The sequence below is a fragment of the Vicugna pacos genome, chromosome 33, assembly GCF_048564905.1.
Source record: "Vicugna pacos chromosome 33, VicPac4, whole genome shotgun sequence".
NCBI classification, from domain to species: domain Eukaryota; kingdom Metazoa; phylum Chordata; class Mammalia; order Artiodactyla; family Camelidae; genus Vicugna; species Vicugna pacos.
Genome location: NC_133019.1, coordinates 15,215,476 through 15,229,827, shown reverse-complemented (window position 1 = coordinate 15,229,827; position 14,352 = coordinate 15,215,476). Strand labels below are relative to the sequence as shown.

At 51.4% G+C, this 14,352-nt stretch overlaps 1 protein-coding gene across 1 annotated transcript in view; it reads right to left on the bottom strand.

The window, feature by feature from the left end:
• The window catches only part of TMPRSS5 (transmembrane serine protease 5), a 45,033-nt gene that overhangs the window by 16,228 nt on the left and 14,453 nt on the right, over positions 1-14,352 (bottom strand). The window lies entirely within an intron of this gene.

Genomic DNA, 14,352 nt, shown 5'->3' with positions numbered 1-14,352 from the left:
TGGACCCGCCCTGAATGCCTCACAGCCTCTTCTACCCCCAGCAGCTAGAATGGCCCATCCGAACCCACATGTCCTTACATCATTCCTTGCTTCAGACTTTCCACTGAAACCAAGAAAGAGAAAAAAGATCCTGATCCCTTATAAGGACTAGAAGCTCCTTCGTGTCCTGACCCGTTACCATCTCAGACCTTCCCCCAGGTCACACTACCCTCTGGTCCCTCCGCATCCATCACGTCCTTTGCCATATGCTGTCCCTGTGCCTAGAGGAGGACACTGGCCCAGGCGGGCCAGGACTCTTTCCTTGCCTGGCCCACCCGAGCTGTTTCCCATCTTAGCTTAGAACCACATCATCAGAGGCCTTTCCTGAATCTAAATTCGGTTCCTCCATTTTATTCTTTCTTGGTACTCCGTACACCTGGGCTCTCATACCCTTGCCCAGAGTGTGAGAGCCCAGGAAAGGAGGTGGCTGGGGCGTGGCCTCTGGACTGGCTGGTGTGCACAGGAAAGATGCACTTGACAGGGGAGTCCTTTCCTGTCTCTCCGAACTGACTAGCCCTGGGAGGGGCAGTCCCTCCAGAGTCAGTGACGCCCTGATGTCAAAGTATCAGAAAATGAAAAGGTATGGTTAAGGCAAGTGCCAGTTCGTTTCTCCCCCTCCCGTGTGCCTGGCCCAGAGCATCGGTGGACGCTCGCAGACAGTGGAAAGGAGCAGCATGCGGGGGAAGCAGCTCGGCCTCTGGAAGACCAAGGCTGGGGGTGGGAGGTGTTGATCAGACTGTGTTCTGTCCCTGACAGGCCCACCGAACAGGCCTGAGGGACGGGTAGTGAAGGAGTATAAAGCAAACCAACAAACTGACTTCCCTGATGCCAAACCGTCTGCTGGTTCGTTCTTCACCGAAAATAACTTTTACCCAGAGGCTGTGCCCCAGGAAGGAGATAACAGGCTGATAACCTTAGAAGAACAGACAGCCCCTCCGGAGTTCCTCCTGGAGATTCGCTGAGGTTAGGAGGAATGTAGCCCCTGTAACACGCCCTGATTCTTACCACCTTCCTGTTCCACCCAGGTTTCTATAAAACCTCGAGATCCAACCCCAAGACGGGCTCACAGTCTGTAAGGCAGCTGCCTGCTGTGACTCCCTTAGCCAGCAAAGCAGTACGCTGCTGTTCTCTTTGCTCCCAAAACGCTGCCTCCAAGTTTGAATTCGCTTTTCGGGGTGCAGGGGCTGGTTTTTCGGTAATAGTAGTGTTGGGCCACCTGACGTCCTTCAAAGTCCGACGACCCCCATTCCTGGGCGCCCAGCTATCTGCCTGAGATCCCGCAACAGATGAAGTACCTACTTTGCCGGGCGTGTTTGCCCTCACAAACCGATAGCCCTGGGTGATGCGTCATCTCATAATAGCTCAGGGTGACTCGGACCAGAGTCTTAAACCCCACCCTCCTTCACAGACCCTGAACCTCTCACCTCACCTACAACCGATCAGAGACGTGTGCACAAGCTGATCAGGCATCTTGTGGCCTGACCTTATAAGAGACCCCAACAACCCGCCCCTGGGGCTCACACAGGCGCCCTTCACCTGTGTGGCCACTGTTGTCTGTGACAGCACACCCTAACAAACTCCTTTTTAGTCCCACACTTCATGTCTGGTAAATTCTTTTACCAATCCACGTGCCACTGGCTCGCCAACTGGCCGCCCCTTTGTGTCCCACAGCAGGAGACGGATGCTCTGAGAAGGCATGAAGGCTCTCGAGAGCACAAAGTGTTTTCAGAGAAGGGCTATTTCTGCAGGATTCCACCACTAGGAAATAAATGGGACAGTGGGGGAGCCAGAAGGACCCCAAAGCCCACGGCCTCCTGCACTGCAGGGCTAAGCCAAGCCCCCCTGAGCAGAGCCTCGCGGGGCCTTCCCAGGGGGTCTACAAAGACATTTCATCTCCCCCTGCATTTCCCAACACTCTCCACTCCCCCATCCAATTCTTAAAAGACGAGATGCCTGGGATTCTGGCTGGAGCCGCTGTCTTCATGGGGAACTGACTTGTGGCCTGCCTTCCCCTCCAGCCCCGGGGAACCTTCCACTGTCCTCTGCAGTTTGGCTGGCTGCCCAGGCCTTAGATTAAAAAACACTGACTTCCTTTCTGGCACAAAAGAAAATTTCGCCTCTTAGATGGATTTTTCCTCATTCTCCGCCACAGCCACCAGACCAGACCCCGAAAGGAATTCTATAAATGACTTTCCTCTTGGCTGAATAGTGATACCTTCATCATTCGAGCCCAGGATGTTTGGGGACCCACATTCTTCCTGAGATCCCCCCCAGCGGTGCGTGTCCAGGAAGAGAGGAGTGAACTCACGGGGCGGTCTAACGCCAATCATTCTATCCCCAAAAAGCTCCATGGATGAATGTGCCCCTGGCGGTGACAAAGGGCTTCTGCAGAGTTGCTGTCACCTTCTGTTCACAACCCTGCAAAGGGGAGGGGAGTGTATTATTTCCATTTTATCCATGTTGGAAACTGAGGCTCAGAACGGTCAGAAGACTTGCCCCATGTCAGGGCAAGGACTGAGAGCCTCTGAGTCCCATGAGGAATATTCAGGGCCCTGCTGGGAGGCACCTGCTCCTGGGTTTGGGGGAACAGGTGAGCCTCTTGCTCTCTGCTTAGGAGGCACAGGTAATGCAAGGAAAGCAGATTTTGGAATCCTCCCAAAATGTATAACTGAACCCTGTCCCTACCCCTCACCAGTTGTGTGAACTCGGGTGTGTTACTTAGCCTCTCTGAGCCTCAGTTTCCCCATTTACACACAAAAGAGAATAGACCACCCCCCAGCAGGGTTTTTGTAAAGATTCAGTAAACCAGCATAGTTAACATGCCTGGCTCAGGTGCCTGATACGGAGGAGGTGTCCCCAAGGCACTGGCTCCCTCCCTGCCCTTTGAGCTAGGGGCAATGCTTTGGCCACAAGCAAAGAAGCCACACACTCAACTCTCAGAGCCGTGGTGAGGCCGGAACCAGTTCCTTGCTCGTGGAGGGGCCTAAGCTCAGCTTGCCCTTGGAGCCGACCCCTTGAGTTTGTGGGCAATGGGTAAGGGGTACGAGATCTCTGAGCCTGATGCTCAGACTGAACCGGGGAGTGGGTACCGCACACTGGAACCCGGTCAGAAGCCCTCAAGAGTCACTTGGCATCATGACTTGTGTCCACGTGGGTGTGCGGCGGCACCAGCGGTCGGGGGAGGCGGCTGAACTCCACAGGGATGAGTGCGTGAGCTCCGGCAGCCTCCCTGCACCTCCCTGCCTCCCCTTCACAGCCCTCTCCCCACCACTGTCCAAGAACCCATTCAGTCCTTCTTTGATGTGATTCTTCTCCGGTGTGAACGCCAAGGATAACAAGCTGCATAAAACTGCTCCCAGCAGGAGATTCCTTTTGCTAATCCTGAAATAAACTCTTTACAGCTTCAAGGTGTGGTGGCCACTCTGAAATCGGGCAAACGGGTCGGCTGCCCACCCCGACCGTGACCTGACTTGGCGCGCTGGTCCTGCCCATCTGCGCGGTTCTGACTGGCTTCATTTACTCAGTGTCTTCACTCACTCAGTCCTCCGGGTTTAGTGCTTGTTCTTGAGAAAGATCCAGCCTGGCCTCTCGGGACCTTCCCGTAATAGACTGGGTCTGCAGTGGCTGCCACTACCCTGCAGGTTCCTATCAATTTAGCTGCTTCGAGATTTCCTTTCATTCCTGTCTCCTCTTAAGCTTTCAACCTCCTACCTTCAGTGGAGCCTTAATGGGCTGTTTCTCTTTACTTAGAAGGACCAAGACGAGAAGAAGGTGGGTCTAAGGAGGATTTGGGGGCCAGGATCACAGCGCAACCACAGCCTCGGTATCCCACCACCTTTCTGCAGCGGCTCTGTCCCACCCTCTCGGTGTCTTGGATCCCGCAATTGAAAAACAAACAGAGGAGAAAGGAGGGGGAGAGATAAATTTAAAATTTCAGATTAACAGATGATACACACTACCATATACAAAACAGGTAAACAAGGACCTACTTGCAGAGCACAGGGAACTATATTCAATACCTTGTAATAAGCTATAATGGAAAAGAATCTGAAAAGAACATATATATGTATATAGAACTGAATCTTCTGCTATACATCTGAAACATTGTAAATCAACTATACTTCAATAAAAATAGATAAGAAATAAACAGAAGCTTCCTGGCTCAGAGCCCCATAGGACAGTTTACTGACTATGATAGCTGATACTTCATGGTGGCATCATGAATCCAGACCATAGAGGGCTCAAGGCCAGCTCCAAAGTGTACATTTCCAAGAAATTAACGTGCATTTACGACCCCTTGCCCTACCTACTGCATATTACACAGTTACTACTAAAACCTCATCCTGAACCTCATCAGAGGAACACACGCTCTGTGATTAGCACTGAGGGCATCACTGAGAAAAATTAAGGGACAAAGGCAATGTTCATTCCTTTGATGGTCTCCATATACCAAAACTGGGTATAAAACATATTTTCATATGATATGATAAGATATTTGACCTCAGAGGTCTAATGTGAATTCTGACCTTCCAGGGGCACAAGGAAACATAGTGACCAGGTGTGCAGACTCTAGAGCCAGACTGTGGATTCGAACCCCAGCTCTGCCACTTGACTTCGGGCAGGATGCTGAGCTTCTCGGTGCCTCAGTCTCCTCACCTGTAAGATGGAGGTAACAATAGCAATCATCTCATAGGGTTGTTGCAAAGATTTAAAATGTTGGTGCATAGACAGTGCATCAAACAGTGCCCGGCACATAGTAGTTGCTCAGTTAAAAGGAGCTGCTACCAGTCTCCTGTGGATGAGTTTTGTACCCTGCAGAATCTCTATGAGTGTACGCAGGCAGGAGCTTCCAGACGGATGTGAGATCTCTCAGTGGCTTGACATCTCCAGCTTGCTGGGATCTTCCCAAAGCCCACAAATCAGATCAAACAGGTACCAAGATTATAAAAACGCAACATGCTGACCGTAGGAAAGATGAAGCCAGTGTAGCCACACACATACACGCACACACTCACACACACACACACACACACACACTCCTACCAGTTTTAAGAGAAGCACCTCTCAACACCCACCCGGAAGAAATGTTATTAATACAACTCGAATTGTCCAACTTCAGCCATGGTGAGGGCCAGCTCAGTCCCCCAGTGAATGACCAAAACACACAAGTCACGGAATACCCTTCATCCTCGGGTAAGGATAATCTTGTGTATCTTCAGTTTCCACATGTGGCTTGGGAGTTCTCAAGTATCTGATTTAAATTTCACTTGAAATATACCTTAACCACCTGAAGCACAATGAAAATGTGATACATGCAGTTTGGGTACACGGAGAACAGCAGCCCATTTACTTGGATGCCAAAATAACTCGTTGCTGAATCAAGGTTTCCCTTCTGAATTAGAGAATGTTTTGAGACTGAAAGTCGAGCTACAAAAAATCTATCGCTGTTTGCAGCTATTTAACTGTGCAAATCAGGATTTCTTTGTGCTATAGGACTGTTATGGACTAAATGTTTGTGATCCCCCAAAATTCACATGTTGAAGCTCTAACCCCCAATGTGATGGTATTTGGAGATGAGGCCTTTGGGAGATAATTAGGTTTGGATGAGGTAACAAGGGTAGGGACCCCATGATGGACCTGGTGTCCTCATAGGAAGAGAAACCAGAACTCTCTCTCCATCATGTGAGGACATGACAAGAAAGTGACCATTTATACGCCAGGAAGAGCAGCCTCACCAGAAACCAAACCCTTCTAGACCTTGATCTTAGGACTTTCCATCCTCCAGAACTATGAGAAAATACATTTCCGTTGTTCAAGGCACCCAGCGTACAGTATTTTGTTATGATAGCCCCAGCTAAGACATATTTTAAACAAACAAAATCATAATGAAAATGTTTTATACCCAATTTTGGTCTATGGAGACCATCAGCCCATTAACTTAAGATACAGAATTAACTCCTTTTTATACAAGCCTCTGAATGAGGTTTTCCTCTTTTAATTAAAGAGTGCCCTAAGACTAAAAGTCAAGCTGTGAAAAATCCTGTTGTTATTAGCAACTACTCAACTGCAGAAGTCAGGGTTTCCTGGTACTCTGCCACCACACCAAAGCCTGCAGGTAAACGGGGTCCAGAAGCCGTCTGACTCTGCAATTTGATGGACGGCCCCTGGCTATAACTTTGATTGCAAAATGACACCATCATTCACGCTGATTTTATGCTAAGCAGGTGTCACCAGTTTGGAACTGTAAATAAATGCACGCTACCAAAACATTGCTTTTGGCTCATCGATTTGAAGGTTCCAAATAAAGATTTTATCTTTAAAAGACGTTTGAGTGGGGGGGAGGGTAGAGCTCAGTGGTAGAGTGCATGCTTAGCATGAGCACAAGGTCCTGGGTTCAGTCCCCTGTACCTCTATTTATTTTATTTTTTTTTTCTAACCATCAATATTTTATTTAACAAAAGCAATCCCTGTACCTCTATTTAAATAAATAAACAAACAAACAAAGAAATCACTAATTACCTCCCCCTCCAAAAAAAATTTAAAAAATAACAGAAGTTTGAAATCCTACTCTAGTAGTTATAATGCTGTGCCAGGGCCCCCAACCCACCTGCATGCCTCTCCCAAGCATTATACACTCTCCACGACATACTCACAGGCTCCCATGGTATATGAACACCACTCTCTCCTGCTTCACTACTTTATCTTTTCCCCTAAAGCAAAGTGAGGACTCCTTGGCTTGTTCCCACGTATCGTTCACTGGCATCAGACCTGCTCCTGGTCCATAGTCATAGGCCACCTGCACAGAACTATGTGGTATTTCCCAGAAATGTCAGGCATCTCGTGCTGTTGCCTTGACCCAAAATGCCCTCATTCTCTCTTCCTCTCCCAGCCACGTCCCGCTGCCCCCCTGCCCCAACTCAACTGACGTTCATCAGTCAAGTTCCAACTCAAGCAGAATCTCCTTTCCCAGCGCCACACCTTCTCCGCGCTCCTGTCGCACCTGACTCCTGGCCCCGCCCCGTCTCCAAGTTCCCACAGGACTTCGAGCTTCTACTAAAACAGCGAGATATTTATCTTTACAGTCTGGCACACTGCAGATGCTAATAAGAACAAAGGAAAGGAAGGTGGGAAGGAGGGAGGGAAGAGGGAAAGGAAGAGGAGAGAAAGGAGGACTGCAAGGAGAGAGGAAGGGAGGGTCAGAGGCCAGCAGGAGAGATGCTGCAGGACTGGGTCCTCCAGGGTGATGGGACTGACAAGACAGGCACAGAACTCACCTGCAGCCCCTGCGCTCTGCCTGCCCACCTCCTGGAGGCGTGGAAAAAGCCCTTCCAGATGGAGCTATGTTCTGGACCACCTGTGCAGCTGCTCTTGTTACTTGCTCTTTCAAGACAACAATACATTTGATCTCATTTTGATTTCATGATAATAAACCTTACAAGGCAGTATTACTCCTATTATACAGATGAAGAAACTGAGACCCAGAGACATAAAGTGATGGGCCAGGGTTAGAACCCAGGATCCCAAGAAAAGCCTGATCTGACCCCTCTGAGGACCCTGTTTACCCACCATTGTGTTTTTGTGTACGTCCTTGGGAGCATGCACGCTTTGGCCAGGCACTGGTTGGGGGAAGAGGGGCGTTCACCTTTTCTATTTAAAAACGTGATTCAACCAAGGCTAGCCATATTGTGAATTCAAGGCAGCATTTTGTCTTGGGCTTTTCATTCTGCACAAAAATGTGTTGGTATGGAAACCACACTTGTGAGGTTACGATCGAAACATTATTTGCCTCCATTTGTTTCTTTCAAACCTTGTCTGCTGATACACTAGGTGGGAAATTTCCACATTTACCACATCAATTCCTTCTTGGCAACAAGCGTCTGTTTGTAAATGGTCCTAACGTGGTTGTAGCAAATTCTTTCAAAATATTCCATATTTGTGCTGCTCAGCAAATAATAAATACAACCTGTTTTTCGTGTCTGTTCCCAACTAGATCATAACCTTCCTGAAAGCAGTGCTATTTTATTCAAGGCGTAGAGGGCATGTAAGGTCAAGAGGACACTCAGTAAATGGGGTTTGACTGAACGGATAAGACATCAGGGAGATTTGCCCCTACAGGTCGGAAACAGCAGCCCTTTACATTTGCCTAGCTCCGCGCAGTCTCCAAAGCCTTCCCCTTGTTTAATTTACTACTCTTGTGAGTTACACGGGATACGTATTATTAATCCCATTACATAGAGGAGAAAATATAAACTCAGCAAAGTGCAGCAACAGCTGGGCTCGTTAACAAGCGATGGAAGCCAGGGTAGGACCCAGACTTCAGGGCACCGAGGCCAGCCCTCTTCTCTCCTCCCGCCCAGCCTCCCCTGAATGCCTCCTACACCTGGTTAAACCGAATGCCCGAGCTGCCCGCTCCATATCAGGCTGGGGTACCCTGAGCTACTGTAGCGTTTATTCTACTGTTTTATGAGTGTCTTCTACAGTGATTTGGTTTTCTGTTAGTCTGCTAGGGGCGCCATACAGAAAGCCACAGCCTGGGTGGCTTAAAGCACAGAAATCTATTTCTCACAGCTCTGGAGGCTGGAAGTCCAAGATCAAGGTACCCGCAGGGCGGGTTTCTGGTGAGAACTCCCTCCCGGCGTGCTGTGTCTTCACATGGCCTCTTCTCCGTGTGATGGAGAAAAGAGAGAGAGCTCTGGTGTCCCTTCCTCTTCTTAAAAGGACCCCGGTCCTATCGGATTAGGGTCTTCCCCTTAAGATCTCATTTAACCTAAACCACCTCCCTAAAGGCCCTACTCCAAATACAGTCACATGGAGGGTTGGGGCCTCAACACATGCACTGGGAAGAGGGTGGGGAAAGGGGGCTACAATCCAGTCCGTAATGAGTTTAATCCCCATCTCTCCAACATGCTGACAGATTCACACCCCAGCTCCTCTCCCGTACCCTTTCTGTGACCCTGCACATCCGTGTTTCTGATTAGCCTTGACCCACCGTAGTGTGAATTGAGTTCTGTTCCGTGAGAGAGCCCTGGGGTGCAGTCTGTTTGTACACCAGCCATTTGGTCCGTGTTTATCTCAATTAATTTCCGAGAAAGCACGTGAGTGGAATTCCTAGTGAATCCTTCTGGGTATTTTTCCACCAGGCATGAGCCCATGGACCACCACAGGGGCTCGGCTGGGGTGGAAGTGGAGCTCCCCGAAATGTGGCCGGGGTGCTTCATAATACTGCAGAGGAGTCGGGGTGCACAGGGGGACCCTCTACTTCTGTGATCTTCCCTCTGCCTCCCTTGATGGGCTGGAATCAATTTCAACTCCCACGGAGACCAGACACAACAAGCCCCCCCAGCTCTGGGCTGCTGGCTCTGTAGGACCCTGTGCTGTAGGGACACCAGGGTGAGGCAGCAGCCAGCCTGCCCCCTGTGACCCCAAGAGCCTGCCTCACCTGCCCCACCCTTGTCCCAGCCCTGCTGTCCTGGCCCTTGTTTTTAATCAAAGTTTAGTTGACTTACAATGTTGTGTTAGTTTCTGGCGTACAGCATAGTGATTTAGTTATTCATATATTCATGTTCTTCTTCATTCTAGGTATTACAAGCTATTGAATATAGCTTGGTGCTACACAGTCAGACCCTGTTGTTTATCTGTTTTATATACAGTAGCTCATGTCTGCTAACCCCAGACTCCTAATTTATCCCTCTCCCCGTCTTTCCCCTTTAGTAACTGTAGGTTTGTTTTCTATGTCTGTGAGTCTGTTTTCGCTTTGGAAATAAGTTCATTTGTGTCATTTTTTTAGATTCCACATGGAAGTGATACCGTATTTGTCTTTCTCGGTCTGACTTACTTCACTTAGTATGATCACCTCCATCCGTGTTGCTGCACATGGCATTATTTCATTCCTTTTATGGCGGAGTCACATTCCATTGTATGTATCTACTACATCTTCTTCACCGTTCATCTGTTGATGGACTTTCAGGTCGCTTCCGTGCCTTGGCTGCTGTAAGCAGACTAGCCCTTTCTGGTCAGACCGCCCCTGAGGGGAGAGGCTCACAGGGTTGAGGTGACGTGCCCACCCAGAGCCCGTGCGGCCCTTCCTGGAATTCAAGTGGCCCTGAGGCTGCCCAGGCCTCTCTCCCTGAGGGCAGGGCGGGTGCCCGCTTGGCCCCCACGTGGCCTGTGTAGGCCCTCCCATCCCACTGTGCTCCAGGACAGAAGCCAGAGACTCAAGGATTCCCAACTTGAATGTGGCCGTCCACATCCTTAGGAAGGTATATTTGTCATGGCAAAAAGAGAGAACATTTTTAATTTAACAGCTTGTTAGTTTGGTGTGTTACTTTTAACTCTTTAGGTACATGGTATGTGGCCTTCCGCGCACACCCTTGCCCTAGGCCCCACAAATGGCAAAGTGGGCTTGGGGGAAGCCGTCTGGAGAGGGTGACTTAAGATTCAGAAGCCCCTGTGGGGACATGACCACACCCCCAACCCCACACCCATGCTACTGCAGGTCTGTATTCTGACAGATGACCGCTGTGATTAATTCTGGGTAGTAATTTATGACCAGGCCTGCCGGGGTAGAGTGCTAAGGGTGTGTGTGTGTGTGAGAGAGAGAGAGAGGGGGTGGTGAGCGTGGTGGCTCTGAAGAACAAGGGCGTTTTTGGTGAGGAAGAAGTACTCTGCCTGAGAAATCCCCTGACACTGTCCATGGAGGGGGCCGTAAAGGTGGGGGGGACCTCTGTATGTGGAAACTGGCCGGTGAGATCTGCCTCTTCAGGGTTAGGGGACGAATTCTGTAGCGCCTTCCCCCAGACTCCTTGTGTCTCCTGCCCCCTCCTCCTGCCAGAGAACTTAAGCACACACACTCAGACACAAAGGCACACACAAATACACAGACACACAAAAATACACCCAGACACTCACAGATACACACGTGCACACACACATACACACGTACACACATGCAGACACAGGAACCCACAGGCACACAGACACCCACACACACAATACGGGTCACCTCATCTCCCAGTGGCCACCTCCCCAAGTCCCCCAGACTTTCCTCTCTTCTGCTCCTCCCATCACCGGTGTGACCCATTAAAATTGACTTTGGACAAAAAGTGACCCATCTTTTGGTGGCCTTGGGAACTGTACAATGTCATCAAGACACGGGCCGTATAGTCTTGGACATACGTGCAGAGGTAACACTGGACCCTGTCCTGGTCACTTTCAGCAGAAAGGGTCCTCATGCCAGCCCCAGGCCAGGCTGGGCCATGGGAAAAGTCATTTCTCTGTTGTGTCCATTACCAAGGCCACAACACATTAGCCCAGCCTGAAGTCCCTTCTTTTGGGGCTCCCCGTTGGCAGCACCATGTCAGGCCCACCACGTGGCCTTGGGTTTAGAGATTCTGGGGCCCAAGCTGTCTGCTATTGGTTCCTGCAGGGGGGAGGCTGGAGGGCGGGGGGAGGGGTCACTCTGGAGAGCTGGCCTAGGTCCACCCCTCCCAGCCTCACTTTCGGCTCCCCACCCCAGGGGCCTTGCAGGAAGACTGGCAAGAGTCTGATGTTCCCTGAGTCCCAGCATCGCTCCCCACCTGCTCCAGCCCCTCCTCCCCTGGATCCGCTGTGCAAACACAGGGCTACCGCCAGGCTGTGGGAACAGTAAATCTTCCTCACTCTTTTATTCATGCTCTCACCTCTGCAGACAGTGTGGAGGAAAAACAAACCCCCCAAACCCCTGTGGGATCCTGCAGTCTGGCAGTCTCTTTTTGCTCCTCTCTGATTCCCTCCGGAAGGCAGAGGCCAGGAGGAGAGACCTGCCCAGGTCCGGTAGGGGTGGCGGCCTTCCCTCATCCCCACCCCCGCATCTCCTCCTTCCCAGTGGGCTCCATGAGCACCTGCCACATGCTGAGCCCCATACCAGGCTCTGGGAACCAGAAATCAGTGAGACCTGGGGAATCCGGGAAGTCAATATCCACGGATTATAGAAGCAGCAGGGTGTCTGCCTCTCAAAACTGCAGGAGAGCTCCCCGGGCAGGAATGTTGGCTCAAAACATCAGGCAGGATGAGGTCTGGCTGCCCTGGTTGCTGGATGAGAAGCCGGCGAGGGGAGGGAGGGGCGGCCAGGTCAGCTGTGGGCCATGGGAAGTGGGGACTCCCGCTCCAGCAGCCCCTGGGCCCAGGCAGCATCTGCCGATGTGGGAGTCTGGCAAATCAGTTTGGATCTCGAGAATTCCCTGGAGCCTTCTCCCCCTGCAACTCTGGGCCACCAGGGAAGGCTTCCTTTAAGCTCATTCAGACCAAAGAGGGACCAGAGGTGGCCAAGCGACACTGGATTTTGCAGAACATCTTTTCTACAGAAGACAGGCAATGGACTTAGCGTGACCCACGGTCCCGGTGGTTCGCCCAGGACTGCAGGGTTTCTGGGGACCTGGGGCTTTTGGTGTTAAAAACTTGGGCAGTCCTGGGCAACCCGGAAAGGTGGGGGTCACCCTGAGGGACCCTCTGTGAACCTGGCACATGGCTCGGGAGAGAGGATGACCTAGACCCAAGTTGCCTGGTAATGGTTCCGTGGGCCGAAAACTTCCTTCATTACTGACCACCTGCAGGAGGAAAGGCTAGTGAGCAGAGGGGCCCATGGGCAGTTTAGGAGCTGTCAAGGGAGACGAGGCAGAAGGAAGGTGCCCGTGGTCTTCGAGGCAGGAAGGAAGTTTCCTGACTGTCTTCAAGGAGCTGGTGCTCAGGGGGCCCCACCCAGAGCCTGGGGTGTTGGGAAGGGAGCTGGGTAGCCCCTGAGAAAACCTGTTCTTGAACCCTTTGCCAGGGTACAAACACGGGGCAGAAGGAGATGAGAAAGACGGTTTTAAGGTCTTCTGCCTGGTGCCCCATCCTCCCAGGGACTCAGTGGGGCAGGGATGCCAGAGCAAGCTGGTTGCCTTAGATCTGTCCCTAGGAAGAAGCTCTTCTCCACGGGTGACCAACAGCACTTTGTGGGGAAGGCAGGTGTCTCCAGAGGCAACAGAGGTTTGCGTTAAAGCTAGCCTGACAAGGCAGACCCCATGGAGACGGCCTCGCCCAAACCCCTTATTTGATTGGTGGGAGACCAGACTCCGGGGAGGCTGTTACTAGCTCAGGACAGCATGTTCTCAAGTGGTTGGAGACCCAGATGGGACTGTCCACTATCAGATGCCACAGCCAGAGCTTCCTTGGACAGGAGGATGCTCACAAGATAAGCCCAGCCTTAGGAAAGCCACTGTCTTCCTGGAACCCACATGCTACTCTGGGAGAGGCACCTGAGTGGGAGATCGCACCTTCTGGAACCAGGACTCCTCTCTCTCTTCTGTTTGAGTCCCCACCTTGGTCCACTCCAGCACCAGCCCCAGTACTGCCCTGCCCTGGGGCTTCCGGGGTGCTGGAACCCTGCAGAGGGTGCCTGCAGGCTCCACCCGTCCCTTTCTTGGCCTTGGAATGTGTAAGAAAAACCAGCCTCACCCCTCAGCAGGAAGCTACTCCCCACCTGCTACCTGGAGACTTCCTAGAAATGGAGCTGTTTAAGACACAGTTTAAAGAGCCATTAACCACACTGGGTTCCCAGCAGTTTAGCAGGAAGAAGAGCCCCAGGCATGAAGCAAACCCAAAGATCCATCCCAGTGTGTCTGAGTAGGAAGGTGGGGAGGGATCAAACCTAGGGTGCTGAGGGAGGCTGGAGCCTAGGAGCAGGTATAGGTGAGTTCCCTTTTGAGGGTCCTACGTGCACCACCAGGAGAGCGCAGAGAAGGGAGAAGAGAGAAAACAATGGAGATGGAAAACCATCTCCTGACGGCTACTGTACCAGCTGTCAGCATTTGTAGCATTTCCGGTTTTGTCCTATTGTGGGTGAGCCCAGTTCCTCCAAAAATAAAATGCAGGCAAGAGCCTGAGAAATGTTCCCAGGGAACGATGGGGCTGTCCCCTTGTTCATAGCAACTCCTAGGAGAAGCGGGACGCCAGCAAAAGTCTCACAAGGAGAGTCTGCACCCTACTGGACCCTCCAGACCCCAAAAGCACAGAGAAGGGCTCTGCCCTGGACCTGGCAGCCAGGAGTCCCCCTCCAGGGGCGTCTCAGGAGGCTGACAAGCTCCGCCCAGGCATCCCAGGTGGGACGCTGAATCCTTGGGGGGAGAGACAGGCTTCCTGCACACACAGAAACACCCTGACTTAGTCAACAATGGGTCCTTGGAGCTCCCTTAGCAATTACTGCCTCACCACTCAGCTTTGTGCCTGGCTGGCCACTAATCATTTGTTGAAAATAAGTCTCACCACTCCAATACGGCAGCCAGCCGGCTTCTCTAG